This window comes from Vanacampus margaritifer, chromosome 2, assembly GCF_051991255.1.
Source record: "Vanacampus margaritifer isolate UIUO_Vmar chromosome 2, RoL_Vmar_1.0, whole genome shotgun sequence".
NCBI lineage: Eukaryota > Metazoa > Chordata > Actinopteri > Syngnathiformes > Syngnathidae > Vanacampus > Vanacampus margaritifer.
The window spans coordinates 9,938,378-9,958,705 of NC_135433.1; the positions used below are offsets into that span (position 1 = coordinate 9,938,378).

The 20,328-nt window shown below is 39.1% G+C and overlaps 1 long non-coding RNA gene across 1 annotated transcript in view; it reads left to right on the top strand.

The window, feature by feature from the left end:
• Positions 1-1,717: 1,717 nt before the first annotated feature.
• The window catches only part of LOC144042824 (uncharacterized), a 28,087-nt gene continuing 9,476 nt past the window's right edge, over positions 1,718-20,328 (top strand). The window contains exon 1 of the long non-coding RNA XR_013290987.1: positions 1,718-1,813. This is a non-coding gene — a long non-coding RNA (uncharacterized LOC144042824). The remainder of the gene's footprint in view (positions 1,814-20,328) is intronic.

The window sequence follows — 20,328 nt, forward strand, 5'->3', positions numbered from 1 at the left end:
AACCCCTGAGAGGAGACCCAGACAGAAGAGACTGCCTTGCACCTGCTCAAAGAATTAGGAAGTAGTTTGCAAACAAAGACACACAGACAAGACTTTTGGGCACTCAGTAGAGAGAGCAAAGGTCAGTTGTTCGAACAAAACATTGTCACTTTCCTTCATTTTAACTCATTCATTGCCATTGACGGCCATAGACGTCAAAAATTCATTTGAACTATTTCTATTAGTTTAAATGTGTTTCCACTTTTGTTAACAAGAGTATGGAAACCTAGGAAAAAAAGATTGTAGATTCAGAACAGATATAAAAATTTGTGATTAATTGTGAGTAAACTTGTGAAGTCATGCGATTAATTACGATTTTTTTTTTTTAATCGCCTGACGCCCCTAATTTTTAATGTTTTCTTAAAAAGAAAAAGAAATATAATTATTTTAATATATATACTGTATATATATTTTTTTAAAGAAAATATTATAAAAAATTCGGGGCATCAGTCGATTAAAAAAAAAAAAAAAAATCGTAATTAATCGCATGACTTCACTAGTTAACTCCAGATTAATCACAAATGTAAAAATGTTCTAAATGTACAATACATTTTTTCTAGGTTTTCATACTCTTATTAACAAAAGTGGGAAAAAAATGTTAAACTAATAGAAATAGTTCAAATGAATTGTATATAGCCCTCAATGGCAGTAAATGAGTTAATTATACAAAAGTATTGCAGCCATTTGGGTTTGACATAAAAATACTAATATGAGATCAACATTTCAACTTTTATTGCAGCTATTTACAACTTAATCTGATGCACAAAATAGAAGGTTATTTCTCAGTATTTTAACAAAACACCTCAGGCTTTATGTGAGAAAAAAATATTGAAACCGAGTTAAAATAATAATATTATTAACTTGAATAAAGCTGATATTTAATGGCAAAAACAAAGTGTGTCATTGGTGTGATGCATTGACAACTCCGAACAATTGCATTTTTTTTTGGTGCTGCTCTTGCAGGATTTCACAGCAGCCGCTTTCAATTGTTGTTTGTCTTGTTTGATTTGAGCGGTCTCCAAACATTCCACTTACTGCTACTGATAAACTCCTTTGTTGTTCCGTTTCATTGTTTTTATTTTTTCACCTTCTATCTTTGCATCTTTCTTTCAATTGGCAGACAACATGGTTCTGTGGACTGATTTTTGCGATGCCGATTCATCAGCCCATTTTCAAAGAAGCCAAGCAAAGCCCGGCCATGATTTCTTGTTTTCTTTCCCAAAGCTTTGGCTTTGGATGGATTTAGATTTATTTCAACAACATTGTTGAACCACTTAAGGTTATCGTGTTTATTTAGTCCGACAAAGTGTTTTAAATCGTTTTAGTGGAAAGCCTGCTTGTTTTTCTTGCAAACTAGGAAGTCCCAGGTAATTGGGAAACTAAAATGCAGTATACTGATCTATAAAAAGTTATTATTCTGGGATACATTCCAAGCCCCCCAGTGAACTAAAGGGAACAAACAAGTGTTGAAAATAGATGCACGTATTTTGTCATTTCTTTTCAAGTTTTGTTTTATTCTAAAGCTCTAAGGTAATCATTCAGACTTTATTCTTTTCAGTCCTCTTTTTTTTGGGGGGGGGTTCACATTTGATGGCAATTCCTCTTTGCAGAATGTGACCTCTTTATCACCCAGAATCTTTCTCTCTCAATCTTTCGCCTTTTGTCTCCCCCGCTTCCAGTTTCATATGCTATCCAGGTTTGGACTGCTTGCAGGCCCAGCAGGAGTTGGTCAGTCAGGTTGCCATGGCAGATGACGTGTTGACAACATGGCTCGGTAAGCAAAGATTATGTAAATCTCAAACTGACTGCCAGAAAACAGCAAAGAATTGCGTAATGCTTCCAAAAAAAACGGACTAATAAATGTGACTGAAGGAAAGAGGGGGGCTTTGGTCCAGCGTTATGGGTTACAACATGTATACTTGTGTCATGTTTATCATTTTTAAAATACAGAAAGAAATGAGGTGCACACATTAACCCTCAAGAAAAAGAGCCTTTTATTATATTTAACGGATGAACACTGTCTGCTTAGTTGCTAATCGAACTCACAACCTCTGGGTTGCGAGACGACCACTCTACCACTGAGCCATGCCACCCCCACATATATAAATATATATATATGTATCTATATGAATTACACATTAGCTATGAAACAGACAATGTAGACAACAGAATGAATATGTTAATTGCATCATCATCCTCATGTACAAAAAGCCAATTCTGAAAGTGCAAATATTTAGTGACACGGGTTGAGTAAGACCTTTTGCTTGGTCATGATGACGCTCTACCAGAAAGCAAAGAACTGCAGTTCTGTAAATCCATCACAATTGTTTGGCCTTTGATGACAAATTGTGTGTCAAATGATTTTAGACATTCCTTAGACAAATCATGACTGATGGCTCTATTCTAACAGTCATAAAAAAGTGCAGCTTTAGGAACCTGATGCAAGGAAGGTTGTTTCTAACGTTACAAATGAAGTCAAATTATACCCTACAAATAAGGTCAATATTGTAGTCATTTAAAAAAATGCATATAAATGGTGACATTGCAACATACCCACGCCACTGTCATCCATTTAAGTATTATTATTTACATTTTAGACTAAAACAATAAATATATGTCTACTGTATAACTAAGTTGTAGTACATGGTGCAATTCTTCTGCACACACAAACAATGCATGGTATATTTGTTCCACATTTAGCTTGAAAGCATGATGAATCAGCTCAATATTCACCCTTTTCTCTTTGGATCTACCTTTCAATGAATAAAGAAGTAGCGATGTAAAGAAATGATTTGCACTTCAGCACACTGTTTCTTTTCACTAACATCCTTTTCTGGCATATGATGCCATTTTTGCTTGGGGTTAGTGATAGTATCCCCCAAAAATATTGCAGTATCAATTTGAAAAAAAAAAGGGAAAAATATATCTGAGAGTGACACTGGATTACAAAGAGTGTCATCAAGTGAGTTTAAAAAATATCTAAATACAACCATTACATGTCCTCATGACCTTTCAGAACACTTTTGGCCTATTTCATTTTTTGTTTTGTTTATAAAAAATATAAATAATAATAATAAAAAATTATGCTGGTCCTGGTTGCAGGGAAATCAGTACAATAGTCTCTTTCAACGTGCACGTGCACGTGCACGAACACAGATAGCTGTCTCGATACATTCTAAGGGAAGAGACAGGAAATCATTGTGTCACAACTTAAATATCTGAGAGTAGAGCTGTGAAGTGAGATGACACTTTGTTCTACAGACAATTTGTAGTCTTTATCTTCAGTCCAGGCATTTACAACTTCTGACAAGTTCTATTTTATGCAAAACATTATTCATGGTCAAACATTCTCTTTGAAAAGCCAGTGAGCTAATACGTCTGTGCTTACTAACCCACATATTTACAGGGAGTAGTAGATGAAAAGTAGGGGTGGGAATCTTTGAATGTCTCAAGATTCGATTTGATTCAGATTTTGGGGTCTGCGATTCGATTCAGAATCAATTTTCGGTTAGGAACGATTTTTGATTCAAAATAATTTCATTGACAATGATTATTGCTTTAATTGTGCAAAGAATTGTAATGATCTACTCCAGTCTGACTCGCTAATGATAATTAGCGCGCTACTCGCGTCATTTTTATCACTCAAAAGAACGGCTGCAAAAAACCCAACTTTTATTGGAATAACTTGATCGAGATTTATTCCTTCTACTATCTAATGTGGCTTAACAGTGTATCAGACCGCATGGAACCACACTGCCCTTAAGTGGACAAATTGAGTACAACATGAACAGTGCTCCCAATAAAGGCACACACAAACAAAGGCAAGACAGTATAAAATAATTTAAATAAAATCGATTTTAGGACATTGAAAATCGATTCTGAATCGTACTAAATGAGAATCGCAATTCTTATGACAATCGATTTCTTGGCACACCCCTAATGAAAAGTAGATAAAATTAATCAATGGAAGCTCTTGCCGTCATCAGCCTTTCTTCACGTTTCTTCAAACATTCGTTATTTTGCAGTGCTGTTTTGTGTGGAATTTGGAAATGAGTGCAAAACTCTCCAAGGTACCACTTAGAATCATTTCTTGGAAGAACTTGGTGTTGACTGCCAGCATTGTTGTGCATGTGAGGGTGAATTCTGGAAAATGTGCATGCATTCTGTATAAACATCTCTCTTTTGTGTTATCCAAGGGGTAGGATGGGATTGGATAAAAAAAATAAATAAATACAAGAAAGTAGGAGAAAACCTCAGTTTGCACTTTGTGTTTCGACCTCGGCTGCCTTTGTTCTCTGCAGCTGTCGACCTTTCCCCAATAAACTCTTATGCACAGTTTTATCCCTGTTTATTCCACACAAAAAAAGTGCCAACAGTAGCAACGTGCTTGCATCCGCACTGTTTTATCTCCTTGCCACACAAAAAGGGTGAAGGGCTTAAGATTCAATGAATTGTGTGAGCAGTCATTATCTTCAAAGTGCATTGATGTGATTGGGCATCAATGAGACACGGTTGACCTTGCGAGTGTCGAGTCACAAGGGGGATTACATAACCTGCAATCGCAGGCCACATTAGGTACACTTACACAATATGTACAGTACAATATAACAAAACACACATTCTTGTGCATACTGTCAGATAATGTTTTTTAAATGTGGTTGCAGTTCATAGTGAGGAAGCGGCAATAATGTTTAACAGTGGCTCTCTGGTGTAGCTTTCATAGCACAATCTGTTTAATTATAAGTGGGACAAAATCAGTCATTTCTGATGCTGACGGTGCCTGTGACCATATTGGTAATCAGCATGTACCTTCGAAGTCGTAATACTGCTTGGTTCACTCCACAGGTGTCTAATCTTTTTCATGAACACAATTCTGGCCAAAGCTACAAGAATCAATCTGAAATTTGACTGGTTGTTTTTCAGACATCTTTTGCCATGCATGTGTGAAAAAATCTTGAAAGCCTATTCTGCATTCAGTCAAAATCCAAAATTGTAAAGAACCCACGAAATCTCAGGAAAACATTATGAATCGTCACCCAATCTCTACTCATTTCGACCTCAACATCTGATGATATTAAAACAATTGCCACAGTATTTTGCATTTTATGGGCGTTCATAAATTTACATGCCCCGAGGGTATGTAAACTTTCAAGCACAAATGTAGATCCTTATCTGATATCAATAAAGGCTTTGAGCTTCTGCCACCCCGAAATCTCATCTCAGTCACATTACTTGAGTTCCTTCCCAAACATTTGATAGCTTCCGGCTATCATAACTCCCATCGTATTCAATCTGTCAGTCATGATGATCTGCTAAGTTTTTCCTTAAATTTAAATTTTAACCTCTGAGGTACAAAAAGCCCTCAAGTTTTTAGACTCCATGAAAACTGCAAGCCCCGATAAATTCAAGCCCAACTTTTTAAAACAGCAGATTGCATTTATTTGTGTGTTCCACTTTTATGGAAGACATCCCATGTCCTCATATCTTTTCCAATATACGGCTTTTGTCTGTCTAACTTTTGACAACTAAAAAAAGATCTCAAGTACTCGTTCTTGGTTCAACAAAGATTGAATACAATTAAATGAAAAACAAAATCAAGGGTACACCACTTAGCGTAACAGTGTACAATATTTCTATACCACTACAGTCTGTAATTACAAAGGAGTGACCCAGTAGATTCATTGGGCTTTTAACCCCTGGGTGTTATTATAGTTTGATTAAATTCTTGTAATTTTTGCCAAAATCTGGCATTTCCTTTGAAGTGTGATAACTTAGTCATTTATGAATATTTTTTCCACTTTCAACCGCTCCAAATGTTCACTGGGATCAGACCTATCTATTCATATATAGTTTAAAAAAAAAAAAAGAAGTTTTTTTTAATGCCCTCTATGGACAATAATAGCAGTATTATGCTAACAGCAAAATTAACTCTGCTGTATAAAGGAAAAAATAAAGGTCTAATTTGAATATTTCATATGACATATTTAGAGGCTTGAATAAGTCCATAAGTCATAACAATATAATTTTTTTATGCATGCCCAGTTTTTCACAATGGCATTTTTCTGAATAGCACAAAACTCTTGTAATTTTGCCCAAATCCGGCATTTCCTTTGAAGTGACATAACTTAGTAATTTATGAATATTTTTTTCACTTTCAACCACTCAAAATGTTCAGTGGCATCAGACCTATCTACACATATATAGTTTTTATTTTTTTCATTTTTTTTAATGCCCCCTATGGACAATAATAGCAGTATTATGCTAATAGCAAGACTAACTATATTGTGTATATATATATATATATATAAAATAAAATAATAATTTATATATTTCATATGACATAGTTAGAGGCTCATAAGTCCATAAGTCATAACAATAGAATTTTTTTATGCATGCATTTTGTATTCATTTATTAGCCTTTGGCGCCACCTAGTGGATTTTTGTGTTAACACTCTAAACACACAAATTCCTCTATTTTCATGTTTATGACTCGTCAAAGAAGCGATTGCATCAGTAATCACGGAAAATGCATTATAACACATCAGGTTTACAGCATATCAAAAACTGTGATTTATAATGGGAGTCAATGAGCCAAAATCGGGCATTATTACAACAACTGCGTGTGAATCTCTCCCTCCTGTTTGATAATAATTATAAATTACAGCATGGCGCCATTTAAACTTCTACATTTTTAAACAATCCTGGTAAAATGTCAGGTCCCTAGTGTATTTTTTTCAAATGCTTTTTCTTTGATGAAAAACAGAAAAACAGAAAAAAGCCAGAAAATGGACAAATAACGCCCATGGGTTAATACACTTGTGGCCAGTTAATAAACTGATCACAAGATAGATAAACTGCCATCATATGAAGAAGACTTTATTGATCCCACAGCTGAGAAATTCACTGGTTGTGTAAGCAGAAGTGTACATATGCTCCGTCTTCCAATGTGACACAGGTGAAAATGTTTCCCATGCGACGCATGCAGTAATAACATTAAAAATAAAAGACAGAGCCCTGCTGTCAAATGGCACCCCTCCGTTCTTTTGATCACTCTTCGAATGGCTCAGGGCACATGCTCTGGTCGTTAAATAAAATGCATAAATCGTAGGCCTACTGAAACCTTGCCAGTCAGACTGCATACAGTATTTACCAGAAGGACATGCATTTTGTATTCATGATGATGCCCGTGTCAGCAAAAACTCAAAGATTCGGGAGAAAATATGTCATGCGCTCTACTCTCAAAACACATTCCAATAGCGGTACAATCTTTTATGATGGACAACATTTCAGTACAGTACAGCACGTTTTAATGTTGCAACTTTCGGTTTGTCTGATGACGGGTCACCGCTGCAAGTTACTTGCATGATATATGTCAGGATGGGGGAGCTTGGGGACCCAAATGCGGGAAGACAGGGCGAGGAGGCAGAGGTTCAATCAAAAAAAAAGGAATTTTAATTACCAAAAAAAAAAGAAGACAGGATCACACTTAACAAGACAAGGAAGACACACAAGGAAAACAGATCCAAACATGACAATATATAAATATATATATATATATATATAAAATAAATAAATAAATCTAATAAAGTGCGGTAAAATACAGTGTATTAAATGTATGTACGTACGCACAATACCTCATGTTTATATTTAAAATGATGATACTTGAATTAGATAATTTTTTATTGTATATGTTTTAATTGGGCAACATGATATCTTATAAATTAAACACAATGGTTAAAACAATGCTACTCAAGTTCATTAAAAAAAAAAGTCTTCTTCTTGAGAAGTTCTTTTTAAAGCTTATGTAAATTGCCGATGGAGAGGGTGCCATATAACCTTGCATCGGGGTAGGACTGACCCAGGCGAAAACATCCATGATGTCATAATAGTGAGCACCTAATGCATTATCATCAGTATACTGGAGCCCAATGCCATCTTCCCGGTTCGACCCCTGACAACTCTGACAAGTGGGTGTTCTGAGCGGGGCCACTGATGATGACTTGCTTTGGCACTTCACATGGCAGCGCCTGCCACAAGTGGGTGTCTGCGCTGTAAACTATGATGATTCATTTGTAGAGATTAATGTTGCTGTGGAATTTGATCAAACGAAATCAGTCTGAAGTGAACTGCCGTGTATAATCCTGTTTCTGTGAAATTTACGATGCACAAAGAGCATCACTTCTCTCCCTCTTGATTTCCGTCCCGCTTTAATCTTCTTTATAGCTCCACTAACATTATTTGTGTCTCTGATTACTCGCATATCAATAAACACACACACATACAAGCAAATAAAACATTGAGTTTATGCAGCATTGTGTGACCCCAGGAAGCTTTTTGTTTCCATTCAAGTTGATTCTGCAGCTGTGGTCTCTAAATATTAAAGAAAGGCTAACAGAAAACAGTTAGAGTTTTGCATGGTTGAGGACCAATGTGCAGGCAAGCAGGAGATGCAAGAAAGTGGAAACAAAAAAAACAGCAGAAGAAGACACGTACGTACCATAAGAAAAAAAAAAAAGCAATTTGATAAAATAGCACCAATGTACAGAAAAATGGACAAAAAAGTGGTGCACAAATGGTTGTCCAACGGAGCAAATGAAATTGACATGCAGATAGACAAGAACATGAAAATAGCAACAACACAAAGTCCGTTTCTAATTTCTACTGACCAAAAATGAAGAAAGGACGAACGGAAGCCTACAATCACCTTGTTTTATAAAAATCCTTGACTATAGCTATAGAGCATTAAGTCACTACTCTTCATTTCTTTCGTGTTTCTTACATGGCATCGGTTGACCCATTGCTAAATCCATAACGGCAGCGTTTTATACAAAGTACCGCTGTTGCGAATGTAATCTATCTGCCTTTTCCACTCTTTTGACTTGACCGCTTTGGGAGCGCTTAAGGTCATTGGCAACACATTTTTCTTGAGCCATCTTCACCTATACAATACAACCGGCAGTGACGCTTGCTGTTATAAATGCTGTGCTTCTTTTTTTTTGATATGCACCAACAAATACATTCTTATACTTGAACTTGGTTTGTCCTTGGATGTGTTTGACTCAAAGATTTGGGGAGAATCTTGAGTGAAAGCGTCTTTCATCTGAAAAAGGAAAATAAATCACTTGGCTTTAGAACGTTTGATGTATCTCGCTAGTACCGGTACTCGTTTCAAACATGTTATAAAGATTGGGTGCTTACCTTGTATATCTTTCCAAAATTTAGCCTTAACTAGCATGCAAGGTGCACCTCTGATGAAAAATATCTTTGTGTGAAAAGTGATGATGTATGCAGACCTCATTGGCGCGTTCAGAATAGCTGTTAGATTAATTTCAATTGGATTCCCCTATGGGGACCTGATTTTTGGTCCTGCACATGACGTGACTAAAACGTGATTAATAAACACACACACACACACACACATACAGAAGAAAGCTGGCTGAGCAGGCAGGTCAGTTAAGGAAAAGGGCTTGGAGATATTTTGATGTTGTTGGGCCACATGTGCAGCTGCGGGTTAAATACTAGCAGTGATTATCGGCTTGGACAGAGAAGACAGGCTTAACTAAGGCTTAAGCTTAACTTAAAGCTTCTCCCAGCAGGCCGGCTATTTGTATGGCGATGCTGACCAAATAAAGAAAATGGCAGGGTAACAAGAATTTAAAAAGAGAATTAAGGTTATGATATGTTTGTGAATAAAACATTTGCAGAATGTAAACATTTGATATATTGAGACCAGAGCAAATGGATATTTATTTATTTATTTAAATTTTATTATTATTATTTTTTTTTTTCTGGAGAGCTCAGTATTGCTCATTCGGTAATTTTACTGATTTGACAATTTAAAAAAATTTTTTTGGAACATTTTAACATTTTTAATATACTGTGTATATATATATATTTTTAATAATTTTTATTTTGTATGTGGGTGAGTATGTGCATGTGCGTGTGTGCGTGTGAGTGTGTATTCATTAGGTCACCTAAAACTTATTGAAAAGTCCCATACCGTTCACCTAAAACCGAACACTTCAGAACCCAGCCAGAGCCGTGAGGCCGTCAGGGGACCCGAGGAAGGACCAAAGAAAAGAAAGGAAAGTAAAATCCAGCACCGACCAGAACCACCCATTTATTTATTTTCAATGAGGATGACTCTTAACAGCTCAGTCTTTTCAAATATTTTTTTGATGTATAAAAATATACAGAATAAAAGGAAGAGATAAAATGCCAACAAAGGTAACGAAAAGCAGGAATAAAGTGACAACAAACCTATTCCTAGCCAAGGGTGATGGCGCTGTTCGTGTTCTCTGTCGACACCATCTGCTCCAGGAGCATGTCGGCCTGCCAATGAGGGGAGCAGCACAACAAGCGTGTGCCAAGACACGCTGCAACAGCATCACAAACAACTCTCGCATATTGCTTGCAAACCGCGATGCAGCACGCTTACTATCCGTCGGAGTTATTTCATAAGCTGCAATCACGACGGAAAAACGAGTAACGCAATGACGCAAAACGATCACATTTGCGTAGGAGGCATGACTTGCAAATAAACCGCAATCCTCTTGTGAGCTGCGTTCAGGTGAGGTAGAGAGAATGCTTGGCCGAAGGCTGGCTGAGTCAGGCCCGTTGGTGACAGTGCGTGAGAGCACCCGTGAGAAAGCAGCGATGTTTGGCAAAGTGCTGAAGTCAGCTCCAGCGGTGTCTGGTCTCAGGATGGTTTTCTGTGTGCTTGTGCTGCGTGTGCACGGACATCCGTGTGTGGTTTTGTGGCTGTGCGGGTGACAGCTCCATTGACTACTGTGCGGTGCGGGGAAAAGTCTCACTAAGACTTTTGAAGCTAGCACCAAGACACGCAACAGTACTTGCACATAAGCATGAAGAGTACATGGCATGATTACATTATAAAAAGGAGTTCATCTAATTCTTACAGCCCTTACACATAAGGGGAAGTGTAGAAAAAGTGAAGGATGGACCGATAATAATATCGGGCCTTTTGTGAGTCTAAATAAAGCATTCAATTCACAGAAAACCGACTGCATACAACAAGCACATAATAAAAACAAGACCCTGCCTTGAGCTTGTGTTCAAGTGTATTCGATTTTGTGGGTGCATAAATACGCTCAAGCTGTCAAAGCACACGCAACAACACGTTCATTTGACCCACTTACAGTGTGTATGCCACCAGGTGTAATGGCAAGACATTGTGTGTAGGCATCTGTCCTTTCCCTACCAACATGTAGACAGCAGAGAAATAAATTGCTTGCGTGTATGTTCAATAGTTCAACATATAGACACTCCATCTCGCTGTACCACCCTGTCAATGACTCCTTTACAGTTCACCTCTGGTGAAAAACAAAGACAAAAGGAGTGTGTAGTTATACACCTTAATATATTTCATTTTTCTCAATACATTTCTCAATGCATGTATACAGATACATTATTCAACAAAAAAAGGGTTTGACGCAAACGAGAAAATAACCACACACGTACTGTGATTCGCCCCCACACCATTGCAAAGGGCTTTCTGGCATAAAAAAAACAAAACGATAAAAAGAATGGCACAAAACTGTGCAGTAACTAATTTTCTGCATTTTTTTCTCAGAACTCAACTCACACTAATTGTTTATATTACTGAGGTACTATGTTTGTCCTGCCTATCATTCCAAATCAACAAAACCCTTATCAGTCTAAGGCAGTATAAGACCTGTGATGCAAGCGCACCTATGCCATGTCTGCCATCAAGTGGTGAATGGTTATATTACATCTTAAAACGCGACATTGGAACTCCGCTATTTGCAAAAGGGAGTGAATAGCAAAAATCTGCGTCGAATTGAAGCCTATTGAAATGCCATCCATCCATCCATCCATTTACTACCGCTTATCCGGGGTCGGGTCGGGGGTGGGGTTGGGGATGACGGGGGGCAGCTGAGAGACATAGTCTCTCCAGCGTGTCCTGGGTTGTCCCCGGGGCCTCCCGCCGGTGGGACATGCCCGGAACACGTCCAGGAGGCATCCAACCTCTCAACGTGGAGGAGTAGCGGCTCGACCCTGAGTCCCTCCCGGATGACCAAGCTTCCGTGAGTCATCACCTTATCATGGTGGAGGGGTTTGCGTGTCCCAATGATCCTAGGAGCTATGTTGTCTGGGGATTTATGCCCCTGGCAGTGTCACCCATGGCAAATAGGGCCCAGGTGAGGGACCAAATAAAAAGCATGGCTCAAACAGACCCCTTATGATGAGTAAAAATATTGGATCTTTGTTTCTCTTGCCCGAACGCGGGTCACCGGGGCCCCCCTCTGGAGCCAGGCCTGGAGGCGGGGCTCAAAGGCGAGCCTCTACTGGCCTTCACCCATGGGACCCGGCCGGGTATAGCCCGAAAAGGCAACGTGGGTCCCCCTTCCTATGGACTCACCATAGGAGGGGCCAAAGGGGTCGGTCGGGTGCGTAACGAGCTGGGTGGCGGCAAAAGGCGGGAAATTCGGCAGTCCGATCCCCGGCTACAGAAAATTATTGAAATGCATTAGAAAAAAAAAAGGTAAATCCCAAAGATTTGACAAAAATACTGAAAACACACAAAAAAACAAAAGAGAAAAAAAAAGGAAAAATAATGGAGGGGGGGGGGGTTAATCTGTGAATGGTGCTGGTTCTGTGCTGGTTGACTGGGATGAGATCCGCGGCAGACCATCACCTTGGAGTTGCTACCATAGAGATAGTTGCCCCGACCGACCGGGCTGAGTTTGGATGAGGACCCACTTCCCTGATGACGTGTTTCAACTTCTTCAATGGACTTTCACACTATTCTAGTTCCCGTAATATTGTTTATTATGACAAAATATGTTAATTGTTGCCCATTCGGCATCCATTGCAACCTGGACATCCTGGAAGGGGGATTACCACATTTGTGGTCCCTTCTCAAGGTTTCAAATTTTTCGCCTGATGGTTTTTTTAAAAAGTTTTTCCTTGCCCCTCTTGTGGTTCAATCATAGGATGTCATTAATATTTGTCAACTGTGGCCAGGGCATGTCAAGCCCTTTGAGACTCTTTTGTGATTAAGGGCTACAGAAATAAACTTGACTTGACTTGACTTTGCTTGCTGACTATGATGGAGTGGGCCTCAAGAGAGCGATTCACGCCATGACACCCGAAGAATGTTGCTGAACTGAAACTGCTTTGTAAAGAGAAATGGTCTAAAAATTCCTCATTAAGGTTGTGCAATCTGCAATTACAGGAAACATTTGTTTGAGGTTATTGCTGCTCAGCTAGTTATTAAATCCCAAGGTTCAATACTGTACTCTAGCCACTCAGCATTGTTTGTCTATTGTTCCGACTTAGATGAATATCACTTCCCTTTATGACCAACTTACATTATGGAGATATTAAGGTAAGTGTTCACATCCTTTTCTTGCAACTCTATATAACGTGTATTTCTGTGCATCTGCATTGTAAGTGGTAGGTCTGCCTCAGAACACAGAGGATGAGCTCTATAACAGAGGAAAGCTCAAATGAGTCATTGCACGCGTGCATGATTATGATTAGGCATCTTTTGTGCCACTACATTAAACAAAAGCCGTTGCTGAAAATTGATCTGGAATAGGTTCACCTCAGCATATGTTTCATTAACCATACCAATTATCCCAGCCCAAGCACATTTTGTTTATTGAATATTTAATGCATTTGTCTAGATGCTGAGGTCGTTGTGTCCATGTGGTTGAGAAGCTGGTGTGCATGACTTGTTCTGGGTGTTTGCAAAGACTAGCTGTGACTGAGTGATTGAGTCTCTCTTCACTCACGCCGTCACTCATTGGCTCTATCTTTGCTCTCTGATCACCATGCATACCACCACTCTCAATTTCAGCACTTTCATTAACCTCTTCGTTCCCAAAGTCTTCACTACTTTCTTCTTTTCGATTTTCTGCTTCAAATTGCTTAACTCTTTGACTGCCAGACGTTTTCAGAAAAGGGATGCCGTGGGTGCCAGCCGATTTAAGCATTTTTGACTGATCTTTCAAGGTCCACAGTAAATTATGTGTTTGGACTATGGAAACACACATACTACCAAATTAAAGATTGGACTCTTATCTTTCATCAGAAAAAAAAGTTTGTTTCTACCTTATTCCGTTTTTCAGTAATCAACAATAGGAAATGGTTAGTTTCACCTCTGTTTTGAAAAAAAAACGTCTTTTAACGTCTTTGGCACTCCTCCATAGGATTTTACTAAACGTTATTTAACGTTTTTGGCAGTCAAAGAGTTGAACAGCAGCAAAGAAGACTTACCTAGTTCATCGTTTAAAAATGTTGTTGTTGTGAGGTACATGATCGCTGCACCTGCTTTTAGCCTTTTTGGAATTGAATGTATTAAATGTATTAAGTAACTACTTATTTGACCGTTTTTTACTTTACCGTTTGCTGTCAGATCACCTTCGCAAATGAGAATCGGTGGCAATATAAATAACTAAATGGAGTAAATGCACCACATGGAACCACTCCCATCCCATAATGTGCATTGTTACTTTTCCGGCAACTGGCCTTATCTGACTGTAAGTGCTTAAAAAAGTATTTAAACCCCTAATGTGAAATTTGACTTCATGACAAGAGGGTCAATCGGGGGCTTAATTTAATAATACAACTTGTTTCAAAAATGACTCATAAAATGAATTGTCACACTCATGCTGGTGTTTGAGGTAAAGTACAACTTGCTGGATTGAAAAGCAGCCAATTATCATATTTCCATTTGCACATAAAAGGCACCGCTATAAAAATCTCTAAAAGGCTTAACGCTCAATTAACTCTGGATAAATAGTATGCAAAGACATAATTATTTAATCAGACTGGTAAGTGGTTTTCACTTGCTTGAGGGAATAGATAAATCGATTTTTCAATTTTTAGAAGACTGCAAAAACAAATGTAGTTGCATCTCTTAATTAAGTAATCAGTAAAGGGTTGGGCTAGACCCTAAATTTGAACTATTCATCTTGCTCAATTATATGCTTCCAAATCCCATCCATCCATCCATCCATCTTCTATAGCACTCGTCCTCGTTAAGGTCAAGGGTGAGCTGGCGCATGTCCCAGCTGACCTTGGGAGAGAGGCAGGGTGCAAACTGTACTGGTTGCCAGCCAATCACAGGCTCGGAATACATTTGGGAAACCACTTTGTGATCCCAATGCACAAAGCGAGGCGCGGAGGAACGCTTGGATAGGTCCGGGGGTCGACTAACTTGAGAACACTGACGTCAACATCCATCAATCACCTTTGAGATGAACTTCAACTGAGTTTGTGGGACCGTTGATATAAGAGAACATCTGCATTAAAGTTCGATATCTGGCGTGATCATTCCTTCTTAGTTGACAACAGCATTGCAATGTACTGTATGAGGTGACCCGTCATGGTCACATGATGGCTCTGACCCTGGCCCTTCCTCCCACTCTCTTAATAGCTCTGCCACGGGAGTCTATGGCAATATATTTCCTCTCTCATCTATATATCCACTACAATCACTAACAATCTCCTTCTCCCCTTGGGCTGCAAATTATCGGCTAACGCCAACGACTAGCTGAGTGGTAATTTGTGGAGTGGCGGACCTTCATCCTCTTGACCTTCTCTGCAAGTGAGGCAGCGGGCCTCGCGCCCATCAATTCCTCCATTTAATTTTGCTGTCATTCGCTCTTTCCCCTCTCACATTTTTTGTTCGCTCTCTTGTGCTGATTTACACTCCTCCTTCACAATAGCACTTCTTCTCAGGTGACATTCTTTTTTAGCAACAGTGTATTGACTGATGACGATGTGACACATTCGGTTTGCATACATCACATCTATAAATGGACGCAGGTGCAGTCCCCATGATGGCAGACGAGGCTCGTGGTCATTGAAATTCTAATCGCTGACGCACACGGAAATGTGGCTGGGAAAATAAAACTCATCTTGTGAGTCAAGAGAGCATTTGCTCAACAATGCAGAAAGAGAAGAGGGCGGTGTGACGAATGAGTCAAGTTGATTCATGGTTGGTAGGCGAGTGTGCACATTACACTGCGACACCCACAGATTCAACATGAAGACCTGATGTGGGCCGCCTGCTCTCCACGGCAGACATCGCCTATGTGATGTGTCTCTTTTGAAACTCAGAATAGGTTTCTGAGTGCAGATGCACCAACACAGCCACACGCATCCAAGCCTGGCTCACGATTTTTGACCAGGTTGACTTGTATAAAGTTGTGCTGTTCTCATGTACTTCATCGCCTCTTTTGACCTTTTTAAGCAACAAACATGACTCATTAAGGTCAGATGTTGTTGGCAGTTAATGCAGAGGGATTTATGGGCCTTAACCAGAGCAATATATGACGATACAATGCGTCCAATTCTTTCAGTTTGACAGCAGAGGTTTTTCCACAGTGAGCATCAGCATGATTCTAGTGGGAAAGAATGACACACACAGCTTTTTACTCTGTTGCCCTAAATAGAGTCTCACCCTGTCTGGTTGTGTACGTATACAACGCAGATTTAGCACCACAGGAAATTAGAACCACAAATTCCATTTGGATTCCGCTGTTTTGACAATTGGGACCTGCAAGGATTAAATATATTTTTGTCTTAAACCTAATGTTAGGCCAATAGTAATACCACCAATTTGATGGTGGTAATGCTGGTTTCATTGAACACCACTATAGACCTACTGTTTCCTAAGCAAATATTGTATTGTGTTCATTTAGGTTATGCTTATGTTAAGAGCATGTGTTGGCTTTTTGGCAATATTTGCGACGAGGCACAGCACAGCCAAACGATTGGTTACATGAACTGTATGTTTGTTTGTTTGTTTGTTTGTTTGTTTTTTTATTAGTTTTTTTTTCAGCAGAGCTCAGTATTGTTCATTCGATTTGACATCATCATTGCTCTCCTTTTTAAAAAAAAAAAAAAAAATTTTTTTATTTTTTTTAATTTTTTTAATTTTTATTTTTTAATCACATTTTAATGGAAAAAATATCTGCCTCAAATAAAAACCAAATATCAAAATTTATAGAAACATGGTCTACGTATATAGAATTTTTTAACCTAATTCTGGTTACTTAATTCTGTCTGTTAGTGAGAGCCACTACATCGTGATAACTTACATTGATGTTTCTGCATTTGGCAATTTATTATTATATTATATTATTAGTATGGGATTTTTTTTTAATGGGCTTTAGGTGAACTTTATGAATACACACACGCACGCACACGCACACGCACGCACATGCACATGCACATGCTCACCCACATACAAAAAAAAAAATATATATATATATATATATATATGTGTGTATATGTATATATATATGTATATATATTTAAAAAAAACTGTATGTTTTTTAAACCATGGGTGAATTTGTTATGTGCTTATTCCAGTGTGTTATCTTTCTTGTGTTTTGTTGCATTGTTTGTTTGTTTGTTTTAATGGACTTGAGTCTGTCAATAAAGCTATACAATACAATACAGCCAGAACCTTTTCAGTGGGGTGGCCATGGTGATATGACTCACCAGGGGCTGACACCATTCTGCATCCTGCCGATGACGGCTCATTCATTCAAATCATATCTAAGAAGCACAGCAACACAAAAAATTCTTAATTCACTTACACTTTGAAATGTTGCTTTTCGCTTAGATTTATTCTTGTTTTATTATGAGTGTGTGGTAAATGTTTATGCATGTGGATGGTATGATAAACAATGACTTCACTCCAGTCCTTAAGGCCCCCAGTCAGTTGTAGAATAGATTTCAAAATTCTATTATAATATAATATAATATAATATATATAATATTATATTATTAGTATGGGATTTTTTTTAATAGGTTTTAGGTGAACTAATGAATACACACACACTCGCACGCACGCACACACGCACATACAGATACTCACCCACATACAAAATAAAATAAAATAATATATATATATATATAAAAAAGGAGAGCAATGATGACATGTCAAATCGAATGAACAATACTGAGCTCTCCAGTAAAAAAAAAAAAAAAAAAAAGATTTCAAAATTCTGCCAATGGTCCATAAATCACTGAATGGTTTGGGAGACTTAGGTCAATTAGTGGAACCCAGAGTTCAAAGTAAACATGATGAAGCTGCATTTAGCTTTTATGCTGCACACAAATGGTATAAGTTGCCAACAGAAGTGAAGTCAGCCCAGAGTGTAAATACTTTTAAATCCAGGTTAAAAGCGTAGCTTTTTTTTTTTTTGTGCTGTCAAAGTTAAAGCGTTAACTGATTATTTAATCACAAAAAATAATCACATTAATTAAGAATTAATATTAATTTAGAGATACTAAATGTTGAATGGAACTAGAACAGAAGGATTGCAATAACCTCAGACTGCTAGATTTACTCTTCATTACAACATCGACACAATTGTTTTAAAAACCCAATGATTTCCGCCATCCTGACTGCCTGGTGGAAGGCACTAGAAATGACAAAAGCCCAAGTGGAGCCCTGCGGGCTTTCTCCCATATGGCATAACCCCGACTTTCAACTTAACAATTGTTTTATTTAGGTGTGTGGGAGCAGAAAAGAATTACACATCTCCACCATCTCTTCTCAGATAATATGTTTATATCATATACAAACTTGCTCCAAAAATACAAAATAAAAAACTGTATTTTTTTACACTATGTGCAAGTTAAAATATGAAAAAGAAACAAATTCCAACACTTCGGGGTACGCTCCAACCACCTGTTTTAGCTAAAGAGTTTACCAAGCTTTCTCCGACAACAACAAAAATCCTTTACCTTACTTTCCTATACTGATCAAATGTATTTACCCATCTTGAAATGGGAGACAGACTTGTCTATAGCTCCGGAATCTGACATTTGGATTCAAGTTTGTGAAAATGTATTTATAATGACAAAACACACAAATTTACAACTTATCCAATATAAAAGTATTCATAGAACATACATTACTCAATATGTGATGAAGAAAATGGGACTCTCAGACTCCGACATTTGTCTCTAGTGTTTACAAAACACTGCCGACACTTATGTTCATGCTTTATGGTTATGTACTCCGGTTATGTATTTCTGGACTAAAGTCTTAGAAAAACTTTCCGCTATCTTGGACTGTAGGATACCTTTATTTCCAAGCTTGTGTTTGCTAGGTGACCTAACAACAACTGACTTACCACATAAACAATTTCAATCTACACTCGTAGCCCTTACTATTGCCAAAAAACAATTCTTGTTAACAGGAAAAATAAACAAACTCTGAATATCAACCAATGGTCTAACCTCCTCATAAATCACATTTTAATGGAAAAAATATCTGCCTCAAATAAAAACCAAATATCAAAATTTATAGAAACATGTTCTACGTATATAGAATTTTTTAACCTAATTCTGGTTACTTAATTCTGCCTGTTAGCGAGAGCCACCACATCGTGATAACTTACATTTATGTTTCTGTATTTGGCAATGTATATTCAGGAACCCAGTTGCTGCCAGCGGGATCAAGCAGACTACATCAAACGACACCTTAATCACTAACTCCTCAAGATTCACTAAGGGTTAATATTCGGATTCGCTGCATGCCAGTGGGTTAATTCTATAGGTGCTGTTCCCCCCTGGCTGGGCGTGGGCGGCTCTGCCCCTCTGTTGGCTGCTGGGTGGTGGCTGTGTCTTAGCCGTTCACTGAGTCTCTTGGGGGGTGCTGCGTTGCGGGGTTCTCCCTGGTGCCCCGGCGTGGTCCGTCGCTCCGGGCCCGGCGACGCGGTTCGGGGCCTGTGGGCCGCCGGGGTCCCCCGTGGTTCCCTCTCTCCTCCCCCTTGCTGCCTCTCCCTCCTCGCCTCTCCCCGCCCGTCCTCCGCCTCCCTCTCCCTTCTCCCTCATCACCCTTCCTCCTCCTCTCCCCCTCTCTCTGCGGCCCTGTCGCTGCCCCTTGCCCTTCTTGTTGCCTCCTTCCCCTGTCCTTTCCCCCCTCCCCTGGGCCGGGACTCCATCCGGGGCCCGGGTGTCGGGGCTCCGGGGGGTGGGTGGTTTTGTGTTGTGCCCACCCTGCTCCGGTGGACCCCAGCATCCGGGGGGCGAGCCCTATCGCCCCGCCGGGCTGGTCCCATATGCCCGCCGGGCACCGTCTTTGCCCTACAACTCCCATCCAATTTTAATGCACCACACAAATGGGGGGGGGGGTTGCTGGTGTGTCGGGGTGGGGTGCCAACGGTTGGGGCAGACCGCAGTATAGAGCAGTGCTGCGATCCCTTGTCCGTGTCCCCGCCGCGCCACCGTGCCCATGACTCACTGACATGACTGGGAGGCAGGTGGATCGGA